This window comes from Orcinus orca, chromosome 1 (genome assembly GCF_937001465.1).
Source record: "Orcinus orca chromosome 1, mOrcOrc1.1, whole genome shotgun sequence".
Taxonomy (NCBI): Eukaryota; Metazoa; Chordata; class Mammalia; order Artiodactyla; family Delphinidae; genus Orcinus; species Orcinus orca.
The window spans coordinates 199622815-199642412 of NC_064559.1; the positions used below are offsets into that span (position 1 = coordinate 199622815).

Below are 19598 nucleotides of genomic sequence, written 5' to 3' on the forward strand. Positions count from 1 at the left end.
GCCCGGGGTAAGTGTCCCCTCTCCCTAGGCGTGCCCCTGGTCAATGATCCCCAGGCAGGACAGCTTGGGGGCAGGCCCCCTCCCATACCAACCCTGGAGGAGGCCTCTGGGCAGAAGGGACCCCTGGGGGCTGTTGCTAGGAAACCAAAGCCAGCCTGGAGAAGCTGCTGCCACCAGAACAGCCCCCAGACCCTCCCCCTCCTCCTCCGCCTCCCAGCCCCCAGGCACATTAACCCCTTTGTCCCCAGAGGTCCAGTCCAGGCGGAAGGCCCCAGGCTGAAGGGCCAGGTGAAAAACTGCCAATCCGAGGGTCCCAAATTCTTGGCCACATCCTGGGTGGCCCATTCGATGGGGCTCCACAGCACACACGCTTGGAAGCTGGAAGAGGACAGCGTGGAATCTGCACCACCCCTTCACCTTTCTGCGCCTCAGTTTCCCCATCCAAAGCCCGGGCAATTTAGTGCCAGGGCGGCTCTAGAACACTCATACCAGCAGTGGAGCATTTTCATGGCAGAACCAAACCCAAGAGGTGGCTTTGTTCCCTCCTTTTCATGGACAGGGAAGCTGGGGTTCAGACTGGGGAAGCAACCTGCCCAAAGTCACCCAGGAAGCATGAAGTGGGACCAGGAAATGGAGGGGTCTGACTCCAGGCGATTTCACGGAGCTGGATGTGGGGGAAGGATGGACGGTCCAGGCTGCAGAAATGGCCCAGGCAAAGGACCTCCAAATGCTGGGCTGCTCCCAGGCTCAGGACTCCAACCTCATCTTGATCTGCGCCTCCCCAGGCAACCTCACCCATTTCATGGTTTTTAAGACCATCTCTACGGTGACACCACCAGCCTGACCTTCCCTGGAACTCCAGACCTCTGCCCAGAAGTATGCCTGCTCGGCATGTCCACTCACTGGTCCACAGGGCATATTGAACTTAACATCCTGATCGCCACCCTCAGTCCTCCCAGGCGTCCCATCTCGCCTGACAGCAGCTCCAGCCTGCCAGGAGCTCAGGCTAAACACCTCAGGCTCAGCCCTGGCTCCCCACTCTCTCTCACACCTACATGCCACCCATCAGCAAACCTCGCTGGCTCTACCCTCCAAACATGTCTAGAATCTGACCACTTCGCACCGCCTCCCCTGCTACCCCCCGATCCACACCACCACCATCCCTTCCCGAGACCTTTAAAATAGCCCCTTCCCGCTTTCACCCCCCTACCCCCCACCCCACACACTTTGTTCTCAACACGGCAGCCAAGTTACTCTTCTGCTCAAAGCCTCAAATGCCTTCCTACCTCATTCGGAGTGGAAACCAGGGTCCTCACCTTGGTCAACAAGGCCCTACATGATGTGGTCCCTCCACCAACTCCCTGACTTCAAAGCCTACCTCTCTCCCCACAGCTTTTCTACCCTAGTCACAATGACCACCGTGCAGCCCCTCAAACACCCTACCACAGGGCAGCCTTCGCACTTGCTGTCTCCTCTGCCTGGAACACTCTTCCCCCAGATATACACATGGATGACTCCCTCACCTCCTTCAGGGCTCTGCTCAAAGGTCACTGTGTCAGAGAGGCCCCCTCCAACCACCCGCTTTAAAATCGCACGTACATATCCCCACCACACTCTTTCCTCTGACTCCGCCCTCCCCGCCTTCATAGCATTTAACACCTCCGGGAATCTATACATTTCAGTTGTTTACGTCAGTTTCCTCCTACCAGAATGTGGACATTATCGTTTATGCTCATCGCTCCATCCACAGCCCTGGAATGGTGCCCGGCACACACCAGACCTCAACACACACTTGCTGAATGAAGGAAGGGATGCTGGTCCACACCAGCTGCGCCACCACCATCAGAGGAGGGGAGAAGGCGGCCGAGGCCTGTGGGGCACCCGCTCTTGGGGCCGCGCCTCCTCCTGCCCTAAACCAGCCTCCGCCAGGACAGCTCCTCCCAGGAGAGCTGCGCAAACAGAGTCAGTGCCAAGCTGCGCAAGAGGCGGTTCCCCCAAAACCAGTCTGGGAAGAGGCCTGGGGCCCGTGCCGGGGTGTGATCAGGAGAGGGGTGGGGCGGGTACGAGGAAGGACTCGCTCCCAAAAAGACCGCATTCTTGCTCTGGTGAGTCAGAAGCATGTGGTCGGGAGAGCAGACAGGACACCGAAGCCCCGGTGGCTGCCGCCCTCGGCCGCTCTGGCAGGCAGGTGAGGGCCCCTGGCATACACCCGGCTTTCCCGGGAAGGATCACGGGAGCCGCCGGCTGGCAGGCCACCGAGAGCAGAGGAAGCCTCCCTGTCAAAGCCCACAAGGGTCCAGCCTGGCTCCAGTCTCTTCTTCTGGCCCAAGCTCTGCCTCCCTCTGAGAGGGGGCGGTCCACTTTGTCCCACAGAGAGCTCCAGGCAGGAAGAAATAACCTTTGCAAAACTCAGAGCTAAAACTAGCTCAGCCCACCCAAGCAAGGCAGGGCAAGCTGGCTGGACAGCACCTGAGGTCTCCCGAAACACAAGCCCCCCAAGGAGCCCCAGGGGACCCAGAGGCCTCAGCCCCAAAGGCCAGCACTTAAGCTTCAAGCCACCCCCTTCGCAATGTGCGGCCCTCCCCCAGGGAAGATGTGAGTGTCATTCCAGCAGCTCCCTGTCCGCCGCACCTGCCAGGGAGAGACGGAAACGCCTGTCCTCCCACCAGCCCCCAAAGGGGCGGAGCACACACGAGTGGAGAGGATCAGCCCCATGTTACAGAGGAGGAAACTGAGGCTCAGAGAGATAGAGAGATCTGTCCATGTTCAAGAAGCTCATCAGAGGCAGATCCATGATTAAGGGGCAGGTGGAGAGGTCTGGCCACGTCTTTTCGCTGTAGCAGGGTGCCTCTCCCTCAACAGACCAATGGATCCACCCACTCCCTTGCAATGAATACCACACCTCTGACAAGATGCTGCCTGGGGCTCTGGGAAGGGGGCAGAGGAGACTGGGCTGGAGGTGTTGGGGGGAGGCGGGGTTTCAACCATGAAATAAATTTGCCCTGAATCCTGCTGTCCTGGGATGGAGTCAAATCCTGGACTATGGCCCCCACGGGAAACCGGTCCCAAACACCGGTCCTCTTTCATCATCAGCTTTGGCAAAAGCTTAACTGATGCTCTCGACACCAGCCCTGTACTTGGACTCTTGAGGGACTGGCACCCACAGCCTGGTCCTACAGAGAATCCCTACCCTCCCTTCTCACAGAAACCGCACTGGGTCCCATGGGCTGTGAGCCCACCGCTGCCTGCATCCTGCTGCCCGGTGGAAAATGGGGGACCCGTTGCACTCAGGGTGCCCCCATCCTGAGGCAGTCTCTGGTCCTGCAGGGTATCCCTTGGGCGCCCCTTTCTGCCACCATCATGATTTTTAGGAGAGTGAGTCTGCAATCAAACCTGGTTGGGTTCTGGCTCTCCATTTCCTCACCGTGACACAAAGACATTATTTCACTGTTCTGATCCCTGGTTCCCTCTTCTGTAGGAAAACTCTAAAAATCCCCACTGCAGAGAGTTGTTATAAGGATTAAATGAGGATAATTCACATAAAATACCTCGCTGAGAGCCTGGAACACAGGAGGTGCTCGATAAATGTTTGTTGAATGAATGAATGACCACCTCCTTCTAACTGGACAGCAGCCCTGGCCTACAAGAAGGGGTGGTGTCCCAGGTGGAGCTGAGCAGTCCCAGGGCCCTCCCCATCACTGGCCTCCAGAGTCTTTCTGGGTCAGTGAAAGCCCTCCTGCAGCTTCTGACCATGCAGTGTCCCCCACTGAGGGCCAGGGGTGCCCACTGATGTGCTCTGGGACAGCCACCAGCTAGGCCTGGCCCTGAAGCCAACACTCAGCTCCCCAAAGCCTCCACACACCTCCTGCTCCTTTTAAAGTCAAGATTCCAGGCAAGAAGGTCACATCAGGAAAGGAGAGGACCCCAAAAATGACAGTGATGCTGAGTTCCCTTAGTTGGTGTGAAACACAGTGATGACCAAAGCTCAGTGCGTGGTGCCAGGGAGACATTCCAATTGCCTGAATTCACGTGGTCAAGGGGAGGCTGTGCCTCGCAGCTGGCTGCAGATGTACCCCTTATGTAAAGCACCCTGGCTGGAGAATCAGCCCTGGGGAGAGTTGCAAATGTCAGGATGCTTCAAATGAACTCAAATGTATTCTGCTAAAGTCAGGGACAGCAACCCCGCCTCCAGGCAGCAAACTTACAGTGACCACCCACCCCCACCCCGCCTGTCCACGGCTGTCACTTGACACTGCATCAGAAGCATCCTCAAGTGACCTGTGGAAAGAGACAGGCCTGGGAAGGCAGGATCTGGTGCTCTCCTCCCTGCTTGCAGCCAACAGGTGCTCCAAAATGCTAGATGGCGGCAGGGGGACACACGCGCGCACACCTGTGCGTTTCCTGCCAAGGCTGAGCCTTTGCCAGGTTCATCCGGGGTCTGTCCTGTGGCCAGGGTCTTGGTCAGAGGACGGAGACACCATCTCCTTTCCCATTAGGATGCAAACCAGGAAGCGAGTGAGGAAGGTCACGTCTTCCACATATGTGCCATGTATGTTAGAACTGAGGTCTCCAGGTCCCACTCCCTCCTCCTGGGAACCTAACAGCGTTCGAGGGGAGGGCGGGAAAGCCGACCTACTTTTCTGGATCCACCCAACAATATCTCTTAATCATTCCACAAAAATTGATTGAGCACTACTGGATGCCAGGTACCATGCAAGGTTCTGGGGGTTTGGATCCTGCCCCCTTGAAATCCACAACCCCACAGGGATGCAGATGCTAAACAATGACACAAGTCCATACATCTGTACAAACCAGGACAGGCACTATGGGGTGGGGGGAACACCAGGGCTTAACTGAAATTGAGGCAGCCAGTCGAACGTTCCGACTCAACTCGCCCAGAACTGATGATGGTCGTATGTACAGCCTATGGCTGTTGGATGACCTGCCCTACATTGTAACCACACAGAGCAAGGGGACACAAGGCCTGGCGATGGCCTGTTCTTTTGCCAGAGGCTCTGCCTCCGGTTGGCCTGGGCCAAGGCACACAACTGCTCAGGCCTCCAAGGGCTCTCCCACCTCCCAACGGATGTTCGCATTTTATGCCAAACCCAAGGAATACAGGATGTTGTGGGCGCTTTTTTCCTCTTTTGTTTTTTTTGGAGGGTGGCAGTACTGGATTTCAAATTTTCCATTCCATCTTGATGTATGCAATTACAGTTTCACTGATCCGTCTAAGGCAGTGGTTCTCAACGGGAGCGACTTTGCCACCCAGGGACATTTGGCGATGTCTGGAGACGTTTGGGTTGTCACAACGGGGAGGGAGGGGGAAGCTAGTGGCATGTAAGGGGTAGAGGCCAGGGATGCTCTGCACGTCCTACAGTGCAGAGCCCGGCCTCCACAGCAGAGAACTATCCAGCTCAAGTGTCGACAGTGCTGAGGTCGAAAACTCCTGGTCTCGGGGCATCTGGTCAAGTCCTCTGGGGATCTAGGGCAGACACTGGCCTGTTAATGCGGGGTAGTGTTACTGTTATTAGTCACAGGGACACAGAGACCAAAGTCATTGCCACCGGTTTCCATGGCAGGAAATACCAGGTTCCAAGTCTCTAAAGAAACTGAATTATGCTCTGGTTACTTGTTTTTGTGGATCCCGGGGCAGAGACTGGGGGCAGTGACCACGACCTACTTTTCCGTGTGCCTCCACCACCTGGCGTGGCATCTGGAATACAGGAAGTGGGGAGGGACGGCAGGAGGGAGGGAGAGAGGGCAGGCTGCAGCCTCTTCAAAGCAAGGACCACGCCTCACGCCTCTCCCTCCTCAGTACCCAGCACCTGTTCCTGGCACCTAGCCGCCATCTCTGAGTTCACAAATAAACAACCAGACCTGAGCTCTCCTGGGCCAGGGCCGATGCCCCACTCCCCTCTGACCGCCTCCGCCCCCCACCGCCCTGAGCTCGGAGCTCACGGTCCAGCAGGGGAAGGTGAACTGAATGGGCTCCAACAGTCAAGAGAGGCGGTGCTTCTGCAGGGGAGACCTGGAGGTCTAGGGGAACTCCCGGGAGTGGCCCTGAACCTGGGGTGGGAGGATGTCAGTTACTGCTCCTTGAAACAGTAAACAAAAGCATGAATAGTTCATCTCTGCAAGGCCTGGGACATGGGAGCAGGAGAGAGGGAGGGAGGACGGTAGAAAGGGGGTTTCCAGTGGGAGTCAGGGGCCCCTGCGCTGCCCTGGCTCGTCTCTCCCCAGCAACCCGGCCCAGGTACTCATCCACAAAAGTGGCACTGAGTGGGTGGAATCCAGGGCCCAGACACGGGGCACAGAAAAAAGGCAGACACTCGCTCCTCGAGTTGCCACCAAGGAGTGAATGCCAAAATCAGCATCACAGCACGTCACATGTATTAACCGCTAAATAAGGGCCCGGAGCAATTCCAAGTCCTTTACTCCTATAGTTACTTTAATCTTTACAACAACCTTTTCAGAGAGGAACTATTATCACCCCCATTTTACAGATTAGGAAACAGAGGCACAGAGAGGGTAAGACAATTGCTCAAGGTCACACGGTCAATACAAGGGGGAACTGGGATTGGATCCCAGGCCATCTAGCTGCAGGGCTGTGCCTTGAACCCCTACAGTATTCACACCTCCGCACCTCAGCCACTAGCCGGCCACCAGTCTGCTGGGCTGCTCTGCTGCCTGGGAAAACGCTCAGGTGAGCAGACGGGGCCATGGGGAGCTGGTGGGACAGGGACCCTAAGCAGGAGCACATCAGGAGAACGTGGGGGACCAGCAGACAAAGTGCTCCGGCCCGGTGGCCCTGGGCAAGTGTTCTAGCTACGATGTCCCCAGCAGAGCCTCAATAAGTGGCCCCCTCCTGGAGCAGCTGAATGCAAACATGTCAAGTCTCGCTGGGCATCCTTGTCCAGAACCACCTGGGGGCTGAGGGTAGGCACAGGTTCCCATGAACGCCAGGGATTCACCCTCACCAATCCAGCCACTCCCCCGGAGCAGGCACCTGGGCAGGGTCGGCCTGAGATTCAGGTCCCGCTGTGCCGGCAGTGTGCCAGCCACCGCCTGAGCCAGCGCCCTCCCCTCTGCTGTGGCTGAGGGGGACCACAACGTCAGGCCAAGCCCGGCGGGACCCCCTTAGGGCGGGCAGCATCGATCCCCTCCTAACCCCTCTCTTTGAAAGGGCGCCTGCTGATCAGAGCAGGCTGGGTGATCCACTGTGATTCGCAGCACTGGCCCTGCTGTTAGTTCGGAGTCAAGCATGTGGTATTTTCCCACAATCAGCCACTCTCAGAAGAGAGGGATCTCTGAGAGGCTGAAATCCAACCTGTCAGCCAGGGCAAGAATTCCTTCTTGAGGATCCCAACAGATGGGTGGGTCAGAGCACAAGCTTTGCAATCAGGCAGCCCTGACTCCAAATCCTGACCCCACAACCCAGCAAACATGTGACTTGACCTCCATAAGCCTCAGTTTACTCATCTGCACACTGGGTGTAATAACACCCCTGAGACCCAATTAAGTAATATACTCATTCATGCATTCAGTCAATCAATTCACATTTATTAAGCACCCCTGTGAGCCAAGTACTGTTCTAGGTGCCTGGGATACATCAGTGAACAAAAAAAGAAAAAGCCTCCCTGCCCTGATGGAGCTCACTGAGCCCAGCCCTATGCCAGCCACAGAGTGGCTATTCCATAAACGCCTCACCTCTACCCAAGCCTGAGTCACTGTCCCACATCATATTCTCATGTTTGAATTCCTCCTTTGGCAGAAGACTCATCGTCCCACATTAGAAAAGTCTAAACCTGCCCTCGTTTCATCCTGTGAAGTTTCTCAGGACAAGCCTCCTCCCTCCTGCACGGGACACCCATAAGCTGGCCCTCCTTCCCCGAGTCAATCACACCCTCGCTAGGATGTGTTCCAGGCTGCCACTGTCCCTCTCATTGGTTCAACAAACACTTCTTGAGTACCCACTACGCACCAGGCGGTGGACTACCCTGGAACATCATCTGGGTTGCATTTCCTCCTTGCCAAGGTTGGGGCACACGTGGGAACACGGCAGCCTCAGCTCACCACCTGGGACACGAACTCACATCACCAACGTGCGTGGAAAATCAAGGCCGTTCCTCCAGAGGTAGGTCCTGCGCTTTCCCGCTAACAAGTGTGAAATCGAAGTGACAGTAATTGACATGAAATCCCAACTACAGCTCTCGCTAGCTGGGAATCAAACTAAGGCTCACTATGATCTCTGAGCTTCTAGTAAAACCGGGAGCCAGGTGTGGGGTTTCGCATGTGCTTCGGGCTGGAAAGCCCGGTGCCCACGTGACTCCGCATTCAGTCTCGAGGCTCCTGGAGGACAGCGGCTGAGTCCGCTTGCTGTTCTACCGGAACTGCCTAGCGCCACACCTGGCAGCTAACAGGGGTTCAATAAATGTGGGTTGGATTGAACTGAGTCCGAAAACTGAGGCTCAGAAAGGCAAAGGAACTTGCCCGAGGTCACACAGCTAGAGAGCGGGCAGCGAGCTCCGGACCCAGGTCTGCGCGGCTCCAATGCCTCTGCCCGGCCTCCCTTTAAACTTACCCAGGTTTGAGTACGTGCAGTCCAGCAGCCTAACAGGAGCCCTCCCAGGACAGGCTTCCTGGGGCAAAAGTCACCACTCCTCCAGGCCCAAAGAAAGGAGAGGTGAAAGCCAGCCACATGAGACCTTATTAGGGAAAAGTAAAGAAAGGAAAACCCAAAGCACCCTGGTGGAGGAAGGGCCAGCCTGTGAGTCATGTAGTCCAGAATAGTCTATTCATAGCTGGCTTCAGGGCAGGCCGGAGAGGTGAGGGAGGCCAACCGCCCCAGGGGCCCACCCCAGGCGGCTGATGGAGCAGCAACGGGACCGGGTGGACCTCGGGCTGCCTCTGCCACCAACTCCCACCAACGCTCGACAAGTCACTTCCTCTCCCAGGCTTCTGATTTTCACAGTCTGTGAAAACAGCCAAGGGTCTGGGGCTGCCACTGCCTATAGGGCTGGGGGTGGGGAGACCAGGTAAAAGCCAACACCCCCACTCTCCCCAGCTAAGCTTACCCCACATCCCACCCATCCTGTTACGGAGCGGACGCCCCGTCCTGCCCCGTCCCCAGCTGCCTGCAGCACCAGCCCATGCTACTCCTAGACTGCTGGCAGCACTGGGAAGCAGTCTTCACTCGCCTTTCAGACCTGCTGGTCACTTTCAGCCTTAGAAGACTATCCCCTGAGAGCCTGAGGAGGGCAGTCAGCTGACTGAACACCTACTTTCTACCAGGAGCTCTGAGAACACCATCTCACTTCCTCTTCGCCATGGCCTGCTGAAGTAAATTAGAATTCCTGTCTTTCAGAGCGAGCTGACAAGGCTAAGCCAGACGAAGGCACCTGCCCAAGATCACACAGCTAATAAGACCTGGAATGCAAACCCAGGTCCTGAAGCCCCAAACCGATGTGCTCATTCTGGCTTGTGTATCGGCTCCCAGAGGATGGGAACTGTGGCTGGGCCCTGTCATACATGGTATTCAAGAGAAGGCTTATTTGGGGCTTCCCCGGTGGTGCAGTGGTTGAGAATCTGCCTGCTAATGCAGGGGACACGGGTTCGAGCCCTGGTCTGGGAGGATCCCACATGCCGCGGAGCAACTAGGCCCGTGAGCCACAACTACTGAGCCTGTGCGCGTCTGGAGCCTGTGCTCCGCAACAAGAGAGGCCGCGATAGTGAGAGGCCTGTGCACCGCGATGAAGAGTGGCCCCCGCTTGCCACAACTAGAGAAAGCCCTCGCACAGAAACGAAGACCCAACACAGCAAAAATAAATTAATTAATTAATAAACTCCTACCCTCAACATAAAAAAAGAAAAAAAGAGAAGGCTTATTTGACTGGCCAGGTGGTTACTCCCGAAGCCCTGCCCAGGCCCCAGGAGAGCTTTGTACATTGCAAACAGGAAGCGCTCCCTGGGATCCTGGGCCCGGTCCTGCCTGCCAGGGACCCCAAACAAGACTGTCCCCACTTTGCAAAAAAGGGAATCTGAGGCCCAGGCTCAGAGGAGCCAGAGAGCAAACCTTAGCACGTGTGATCCCCACAGCATCCTGGCACGGCCCTAGCAGCAGCAAGGAGACCACTGGGGGCCCAGGGCCAGAAGAGCACGGGCTTTGCTGAGAGACCCTCCCGTGTCCAACCCCAGGTCCCCCCATTAGCTATGTAAACCTAAGCAGACCTCCTGCCCTCTCTGTGCCTTGGTTTCCTCCTCACTGTAAAGCAGACACAGCAGCCCCTGACCACTGGACAGTAACGGCAAGTAAATGCAGTCACGTGGAATGGAGCAGGTGCCCTTTCTTCCCCTGGAGGGTGTTTGCCTATCCTAGCCATCAGCTGGGCAGGAGGCTCAGAACCTGGCAGTCCCCCAGGCAGCCAGCCCAAACAGGTTTCCATTCGGAGCTAGTTTTCTGGGTTTAATATTTACCTGCTTGTGACCCAAATCTTCTGGGGCATCAGGCATGCCCAATTCACTCAGCCCTGAGCATTCAAACCAAGCAGGGACATGATGTGGGAGAGGTAGGGGGGTGCTGAGGCCGGGACAGGTATCTGAAGTCCCGGTCTCTCCAGGGCACCCAGACCCAGGATGGCTGGGGAAGAAGAGTCCCTTCCATGTGCCCCTACAGACTAGTGCGACCCTCCCCCCATAGCACCCTGCTCTGAAGACCCTGTGCCCCTGTCACATGATGATCCATTTCCAGAAACCAGTGAGGGCATGTGAAGGGGGGGCTGGGACCAAGAGAGGCGGCCCTACAGACATGAGACCTACCCCCAGAGTCTGCGGGCTGTGGAGGTGACCGTCCACAGCACCCTCACCAGGTAGAGATTTCACTCTACCGGTTAAGACCCAAGTTTTCGGACTTCAGTAATAAGCCCAGTGCAGAGAAGGAACCACCAGACTCCGCGCTCCTCCCAGAGATCCTACGGGGCATCATAGATGAGAAACCCGAACTCGGAGCCTCAGTCAGCTTGCCAAGGTCTCTATAATTAGTCAGAGGTAGAGGCGGGATTCGAACAAGGCCTTCTGGGTCCAATCACCCCAGCACGACTGCCTCCCAAGCTCCACACGTCAACTAACATTTATCAGATGCTTTACTGGGTGCCAGGCACTGCTCTGAGAACTCTGCACACGACAACTCTCTTAATCGGTTCAAGAATAAACTGAGAAACTGAACTGAAACACAGGGAGGTAGAGACACTTGCCTCAGGACACACAGCTGACAAAAGGCAGAAGTGAGAATCAAAACCAGGCTGATGGGGCTTCCCTGGTGGCGCAGCGGTTAAGAATCCACCTGCCAATGCAGGGGACATGGGTTCGAGCCCTGGTCCGTGGAAGATCCCACATGCCGCGGAGCAACTAAGCCCGTGCGCCACATCTACTAACCCCGTGAGCCACAACTACTGAAGCCCGCGTGCCTAGAGCCTGTGCTCTGCAACAAGAGAAGCCACTGCCATAAGAAGCCCACTCATTGCAAAGAAGAGTAGCCCCCACTCGCTGCAACTAGAGAAAGCCTGCGCGCAGCAACGAAGACCCAATGCAGCCAATAATTAATTAATTAATTAATTAATTTTTAAAAAAAACAGGCTGATGCCAGAGGCCAAGGCTCTTAGCCACCCACCCTTGCATCTACTCACCTCCCCAGAGCACCCTGCCCTCCTCATCTACCAACAGAGGCAGAGCCCTTGGGTTGCAGGAGAGACCCACTCCAGGAAAAGAGCCATGGGCTCAACGAGTTTTCACAGAGGCAATGACTCTGATCCGCTCAAGGAGAGAACTGAAGGCCCAGGAGGCCGACAAAGGTGAGAGCTGGGGGGCCCCCTTGGTCATCTCCATTCTCCCCCTTCCCCCAGCCAAGGGAGCCCAGGCGATGGTGTCATTCCCCACCTGCACCCTGCCCAGGGCCCACAGAGCCACAGGCTCCTCAGTGTGGCCCACAAGGCCATCCCTTCTTCCAGATCACCCCACACCTCCCCACTCACCAACGATGAATGTTTGCTGAGCACCTACTGTGGACCAGGCCTCATGGAGAAACAAACATGGAAAACAAAAGACAGAGCCTGAGCTCCAGGAGCAGAAGAGGTGCTCCCACCTGCCCAGCCACAATGACCTGCGCTCCCCAGGGCAGGACCCTTCCTTGGCCTGGAAGCCATGCCCTACGTTATCTGCCTGGGACCCTCCCACCTACATTTTGAGCCTTAACACAAGCCAGCTTCAGGGAAATCTTCCATGAGGCCCACTGGGAGAACCAGCCACTCAGCCCTCTGAGCAACTAACACTCTGGATTGGAATCATTTGCTTTGCTTTCTGACCCCTCCACCCACTAGACTGTGAGCTCCTTGAGGGTAGGGACAAGGCTTTTCATTTCTGTCTCTCCAGTACCTAGTGCAGCCTTCAACACACGGTAGAGATTCAAGAGTGATGTGTGGATGGGTGGATGGATGGTTAGGTAAGTGGGTGGATTAGTGGATACATGGATGGATGGAGAGATGGGTGGATGTGTGGATAGATGGATGGGTGAATCGATTGATGGATGAACGGATAGATGGATAGATGGGTGGATGAATGAATAGATGGATGGATGGATGAATAAAAGAATAAGTGAATGAAAAAATGACGGGTGTCCATAAGCAGTGACCAAAGGCCACTGGGCTCAGGGCTCTACTTCAATCTGGAATTTACCAGGAAGCCCAGCTTTGCCCAGGTATTTAATCTGACCCAACCATTTTCTAGACATATTTCCCCAAACTGGCTGAGCATCCCTATGTGGTCACTGTCTGTCTCCTTCACCAGGTTGTAGCATAGGTGACATAATGTCCGAGACTGCATCTGGTCTAACAATTAAGTCCTCAACGCCTTCCCCTGGGCCTAGACCACTGCATGAGTGAACGACAAACAAATGAACCAAAGACCTAGGGAGCTTTTTAAACACGGAGATTTCCTGTCGCAGCCAACATCTCCTGGCTTAGAATCACTAAGGGTGAGAGTCAAGAATTCGTATTTCGTTCAAAAGCTTCCTGGAGATTCTGATAATCAGTCAGGTTTGGGAAACACTAGTTTGTTGGCAAGAAGAGTAACCAGCTACTGAAGGCTGTGACCACAGATGAGGGCAGCTCGGAACAGGGTCACACAGAGTCATCACCAAACCTGGCAGGTTGTCACTCTCCTAAGACTTTTTTGGCTCAAAGAGAGTCTAAGGGCCTTTTTCAAAGTGTGGCCCTTGAACTACTGACTCCACAACAACCTGAATGAAGGGGAGGCTTTTTAAAAATGTAGACTCTAAGGTCCAACCCCAACCTACAAACTTAGAATCTCTAGGGGTGAGGCCCGGGAGTCTGCATTCTTTGCAGGCTGTCGGGGCAATGCTGGCACACACTAACTTAAAAGAATTACTGGCTCCCAGTTCCCAAGGGTGCTCAGAGCACCTGCTTGTATCTGGCACCTTCATGCACACCTAATCTCCTGAGAAAGAAAAGCTCCTGTCAGGACATCTTGGGAGTTCCCTGGTGGCCTAATGGTTACGATTCGGGGCTTTCACTGCCGTGGCCCAGGCTCAATCCCTGATTGGGGAATGGGGAACTGAGATCCCGCAAGCTGTGTGGTGTAGCCAAAAAAAAAAAAAAAATAGGGGGATATCTTGGATGACTCCAAGAACCCAGCAAATGAATGAGGGTATGAGGCCAAAAGGTAACAAATGTGCCCATTCCTCAGAACATCAGCCCCAAAGGGAACCAACAAATCACTACACCTAGCCTCTTATCTTACAGATGTGGAAACTGAGGCCCAGAGAGGGCTGTGTCTTGCCCAAGGTTATAAAAGAGTGAGTGGCAGAGCCAACCTAGAAGCCAGGTGGCCATGCCCCAGACTCACCCCACGGTCCCAGGCCGCCCTGCCTCGCATCCTCCAAGCCTGCTCCCAGGTGAGCCTGGCAGCAGGGCAGCAGCTGCCGGCCCTGGACATCTCAGCCAGGCTTGCTGTCCCAGGAAGACAGGGTGGCTCCAATCAGGGAAGGCTCCTTCTGTTTCCACCACGTATGGTGATAAAGCAACTCGTGCTCCAGGAAGGAGGAGGCATCAGAGAATGGAATGAGCAGAAACAGTCTGGTCGGTTATGCACCCCAAGGAGACTGGTGAGGGTGCTGAATGCCACAGCTCAGTAGGGATGTCTCCCCAGAACTCTACGATCAGTCCACAGTGCCTGAGTTCAAATGTTTAAATAGTCCTGAGGAACCACCGACATCAGTGTTCCTCAGTCTGCACATCTGGGGAAATACCTGTGTCCTGCAATACACTAATAAATACTCAGTGCAAAAAAAGGTGTTCAGTGGTCAAAGACCATGGAAGAACCAGGGTAGAAGTTGCCCTTCTAGATGTTAAAGGCATGGAAAAGTCCTGCAATTTCAGCATCTGCTTGAATCATGATACAGATGAAGAAAGTTGGAGGCTGAGAGGAATTACATGCCCTTCCCAGAGTCACAGGGCGAGGAAGGGGGTGGGGGGACGGTAAGGCTCGAGCAAGACAGCCTGCCTCCAGAGTCCACACTGGTGACCACCGTGCTTATACTCGGCGAGATGATTCCTCTGTTTACTATCACTGTTCTTACTCTTGATCTTCTGATGGAAGGGAGCGAGGGCGGGCAGCAGCAGGGCCTGGCAGGAAGTCATCCCCATGACTGTGGCCAGAAGGAAGCTGAGGATCCAGCTTCCCAAATCCTCTTCTGTTCTCGGGTCTGCTGTCACTGGCTGTGTGACCTGGGGCAAGTTATGACCCTTCTCCAGACTAAGATGTCCCATGCATAAAACTAGGAGCTTGGAGTAGATAATCCCAGAAGGCCCTTCCAGCTCTAGACAAGAGTCCGACCCCACTGTCCTACCCTCAGCTCCCATCTCCCTCCCCATCAGCCACAGCCTCTCCCTGTCCCAAATCCTCGACTCCGTAAACAGCCGTGGCCTGCGCTCTGTGTCCGGGCTGCCAGGCTAGGCTGAGCTCTGGCCGACGGCGGACTAAGCACTGTTTGGCTCTCCCTGCCATCATCCCTTCATCATCCTCCCTGTGACTCATCCATTGAGTGTTTCCAGATTGGACCCCAATCACCATTGCTCAAGGGTGGATGGATAGGGTGAATTTTTCCATCTGGGGTCCCAGAGAGCCGGTTTTACCAAGAGCTCCATACAATGGGCCACAAGGCAGGACGGATCCCGCACAGACCCTTAGCACTGCCTCTGGGCTTTTAAGTCCAGTTCTCATATAAAGGTAACTGTATAGCCTGGCCCTCGGCAGAGTTAGCTAATCTCTTTATGCCTCAGTTTCCACACCTGCAACGTAGCTAATAATACCCACCTCCCTGGTGAGCACACCATTCAGTTATACGCAAAGCGGCCAGCTCACTGCCTAGCACACAGGGCGCTCCATCAATGCTTAGATCATAAGCTGCTATCTAACTAGAGGGCTCTCTGAGTTGTTTTCTCAATTCAATCTCCCCCTGCTCCCCAGGCAACAGAGGACAGGAAGTAGAAAAAAGTGGCCGATGTTTGACTCTTGCAGACTCCCAGATATCTGAAATCCTATACTCGTGGGTTATTAGAATTGGTAGAGACCCTAGATTCTCCACCTGCTCATTTTGCAGAAGAGGAAACTGAGGCTTAGGGTGAAGTTAGAGGCAGGATGAAATGTTGCCCAAGCCTTCCTGGCTGGTTTGAGGAAGAGGTGGGATTAGAACCCAGGTGCCAGGCTCCCAGTCCGGTGGTCTTTCTGGGGCCCTGGGGCAGCAAAAGCGCAGAAGGCCAGTATCCCTGGGATGCTGGGATTCTTGTCCCAAGTCTGCTCCAAGTGGCTGTGAGATGATGAGCAAGGGGCTTAGGCCCACTGGGGCTCCAAGGCCTCGTGATAAAACTTATGGGGTTGGTCTAGATTGGGGTGCCCCAAAGTGGGGTGGCCAGAAAGCTGGAGCCCCAGAAGATTCTATCAGGTGATTTGCCAAGGAAGTTTGACAGGGACCAAAGGGGTGTCAAAGGAGGGCTCCAGAGTCAGGTGGATCAGTGTTCAAGTTCTGCCACTTACAAGTTGTGTGACTTCAGGCGAATTACCCTCTCTGTTCCTCGGCTGCCCCATCTGTAAAATGAAGATAACCCGACATACCTCAAAGGTTGCCACGTGAACCGGAAGAAGATAATGTATGCTGCCTGGCACACTCGAGGCCCTCAGTGAACAACACCGGTTATTTTTTCAGTCCCTCGGGAGCACGTTTAATACTATCCCTCCCTCACAGATGAGGTAACCAAGACTCCAGAGGGGCAAGACACCTGCCCAAAGTGACGAGACTCACAGGAACAGGGCTCTGGGAACCGCTCCCCATCTCTTCCAGCCCCCCGCAAGAAGGAGGTCTCTGCCTGGCATCGGTACAATACAGCCATCCTCCCCAGAGGAGACCACCACCCTTGCTGGCCTCCCATGACCTGGCCCAGCCCCAGAGAGTTTTCTCATCACTCACTGGGGAGGAAGCCAGTTCCCCAGGAAACTGCTTAAACATGGGGCCCCAGCTCCTGGGAAGGTGGTTCCCAGTAGCAGCCCAGCTCCTCCCTCCCAGAAGTCCCACCCAGCCTCTGAGACCGGCAAAAGGACATTTAAAGGCACAGGAGGACCTGCAGGTGGTGACGGTCCACTGGAGCCTCCTGTGAGCCCCTCGCAGAGGTTACTTGCCACCTGCTTCCACCTTTGAGACCCTGCTTGTTTCGCTCAAGAAACCAGCAGAAGCCTGGATGCTGTGTTATGCTGCGTGACCTCAGGCAAGTTGCTTAACCTCTCTGAGTCTCGGGAACCTTTTTAGACAAGAGAAGTGAGCAGAGTTTGGGAAGCACGAAGAAAGCAGCAAGAGTTCACAGAACAACCTAGGAATCAGAGGGCCTGTAACAGCCTCTAAATGTCTCCCTGATGTCTCCTGTCCTTTCCAACTCAGCCCCCACCAGGACAAAAAGTTCTGACCAGGCTGATCATGCCCCCCCCCGCCCCCAGCTAGAAACAACTGAACGGCTCCCATGGTCAAGATAAAGTGCAAGCTCCTAGCGAGATGGACAGAGTTCTCAAGCGGCGTTCCTGACCGCACCCCTCCTGACCTTGCAGGGTCCTACTCTGCACTCACCTCCAGCCTCTGTACACACCTGGGACGCTTCCCTCTCCCAGAACCAACTCTGCCTCTAGGCTGCTTCGTCCAGCACTCCCTGGGAAGCTCCGGTGAGCCCCTATGCCTGGGTCAGGCACTCTCCCCTCCCTCCATCGGTTACCTGCCTGCTCCCCCAACCCCAGATAGGTGGTCACCATACTTCACTCATCCTTAGCTCCTAGCCCAGTACCCAGCTCCCAGGGGGTGTCCAGTAAATATATGCTGGGAGGAGAGGAACGCGAGGACGAGCAACTGAGAACAAATTAACGAACCCACGAGCTGTGGCGTCCTCCTCTGCAAAACGGGCATGCGTGGGAGAAGCAGCCGGACTCGCTGGCTGCGGACCCTCACCCCCCTTTTGTGGCTGGCACAGGCTTGCTGGGTGGTATTTCACCTCTCGGGACCCTTCTCCCCGCTGTAGAGGGAGGACAATAACAGCACCCGCACCTCACTTACCGTGAGGACTCAGTGGGCTAATCCTCCCAGAGTGCTCAGCTCAGTGCCTGGCATGAAGAGGTGAGTTCCTTGCACTTGGCCTCTGGGGAAGAAAAGTGGGAGACGGGCATGACACGGGCCCTGAGCTCCTGCTGCAGGGTCCGAGTGGCCTTGACACCACCCTCCCAACTGGCTTGGAGGCTGCCCCCGTCTGCTGGCACGGGACCCACACCCCAGCAGCCCAGTGCCCCAGAGAACGTGAGCCCCACTGAGTCGGGAATGAGGGCTCAGCCCCTCTGTGCCATCTCAGACCAACCACTGACCTCTCTGATCCTTTCTGTCTATACAAAGGCGGGCTGAGGCTGCTTCCATCATTGAGGGGACCCAGCCATCTCTGCCTGTTCCTTTAGTGGCGGCAGAATGACCTCTCCTGGAGGGAGCAGTCTTGGGGGGCCCTTACTTCACCGTCCTCTGGTCCAGGTTTCATTGAGAAACATGAGGCCATCAGATGGGACTGTCCCCAACTTCTCCTCATGTATAATCCAAATCTAGCCCATCTTCTCCCATTTCCTAAGAGCATCCTGGCTCCATCAAGGGCCAATGCCTTCCCCCCCACACCGCGACTCCCACATCATCACACCGGGTACCACCCTCTCTCATTTGCCTAAAGATCCGGCTCCCGTAGCTGCCCCCTGTGTCTTGTCCCCTCTCGGAGCAGTCCTGGCCACCAGCACAAACCACTCTCCTGGGTCTCCCCACTTCCCCTCCACCCGAGACATCTTTTTCCAACCCCCCTTTGCCTGGCCAACATCTCAGCGCTGTCCACACACGCTTTCTCTCCTCGCTCCCCTCCCATCCCAGCCACTCCCACTGCAGATTCCAGCCCCATCCCTCCTCCAAAAGTGCCCTTATAAAGGCCCAAACTGCCTCTGTGTTTCTGTCTGGTCTTACTTCCACTCTCAACGGCCTGCAGCCCTGTGGCCCACCAGCTCTCTTCTGCAACAGGCCCCGTGGCGTGGCGTGGCATGGTGTGGCGTGGTGTGGCGTGGCATGGCATGGTGGGGCATGTGGCATGGCATGGCGTGGCATGGTGGGTGGGTGTGGCATGGCGTGGCGTGGCATGGCGTGGCATGGTGGGGGTGTGGTGTGGCATGGCGTGGCATAGCGTGGTGTGGCATGGCATGGTGGGGTGTGGCATGACGTGGCATGGTGTGGTGTGGCATGGCGTGGCATGGTGGGGTGTGGTGTGGCGTGGTGTGGCATGGCGTGGTGGGGCATGGCGTGGCATGGCGGGGGTGTGGCATGGTGTGGCGTGGCGTGGCGTGGCATGGTGTGGCATGGCGTGGCGGCTTCCCAGAGACCCCACTCTCCCTCCCTTCTCCTCCTAGCACCCTGGCTGCCCCTCCTCGGCCTCCTCTCCTGGATCCTCCTCCTCCACCTGGCCTCTGGGTGGTCCCACCTGCGCCATCTATATGCTAATGACACCCAGCCAAGGGACCCCCACCTCTCCCGTGGACTTCTAAGCCAGCCTCTCAACGTGAACCTGTCCCCAACTGGAGCCCTGGATTCTCCAAAAACATGCTCTCAACCCCCTCTGAACCACCTGTTTGTAATGACACCAAAACCCACCCAGACACTCAAAAGAAGATTCTAGAAGTCTTGGCTCCTCTTCATTCCTCTCTTTCCCTCAGCCCCTGTGACCAATCCACCAGCAATTCCAGCCGATTCTTTCTCTAAGTCTTCTCTCCAGCTCCATGGCCGCCTCTCATCCCCGAGCCACCCGAGCCTTTCCTCCGGGCCCAAGTCCACCCAGGTGCCCACAGCCAGTTCTCCTCCTGCAGCCAGAGGGTCCCTTCCTGAGGTGAGTCGGGGCCCACAGGCTCCAGCAGGCTGCGGGAGGGGTCAGCGGGACGGCATGCAGGCACGCAGTCACCGGTCACCTGCTGGCGAGGCCTCA

At 55.9% G+C, this 19598-nt stretch overlaps 1 protein-coding gene across 7 annotated transcripts in view; it reads right to left on the minus strand.

Moving 5' to 3' along the window:
* The window catches only part of ARHGEF10L (Rho guanine nucleotide exchange factor 10 like), a 167712-nt gene that overhangs the window by 124838 nt on the left and 23276 nt on the right, over positions 1-19598 (minus strand). The window contains exon 1 of one of the 7 annotated variants that reach the window (XR_007475694.1): positions 1707-1996. The exons of 2 other annotated variants lie outside the window; for them this stretch is intronic. The gene's annotated coding sequence lies outside the window, so the exon portion shown is untranslated. Of the gene's footprint in view, positions 1-1706; positions 1997-19598 lie in introns of those variants that run through there. 4 more of the 7 variants (XM_049706284.1, XM_049706265.1, XM_033433087.2 and 1 more) reach the window with 4 other exon arrangements.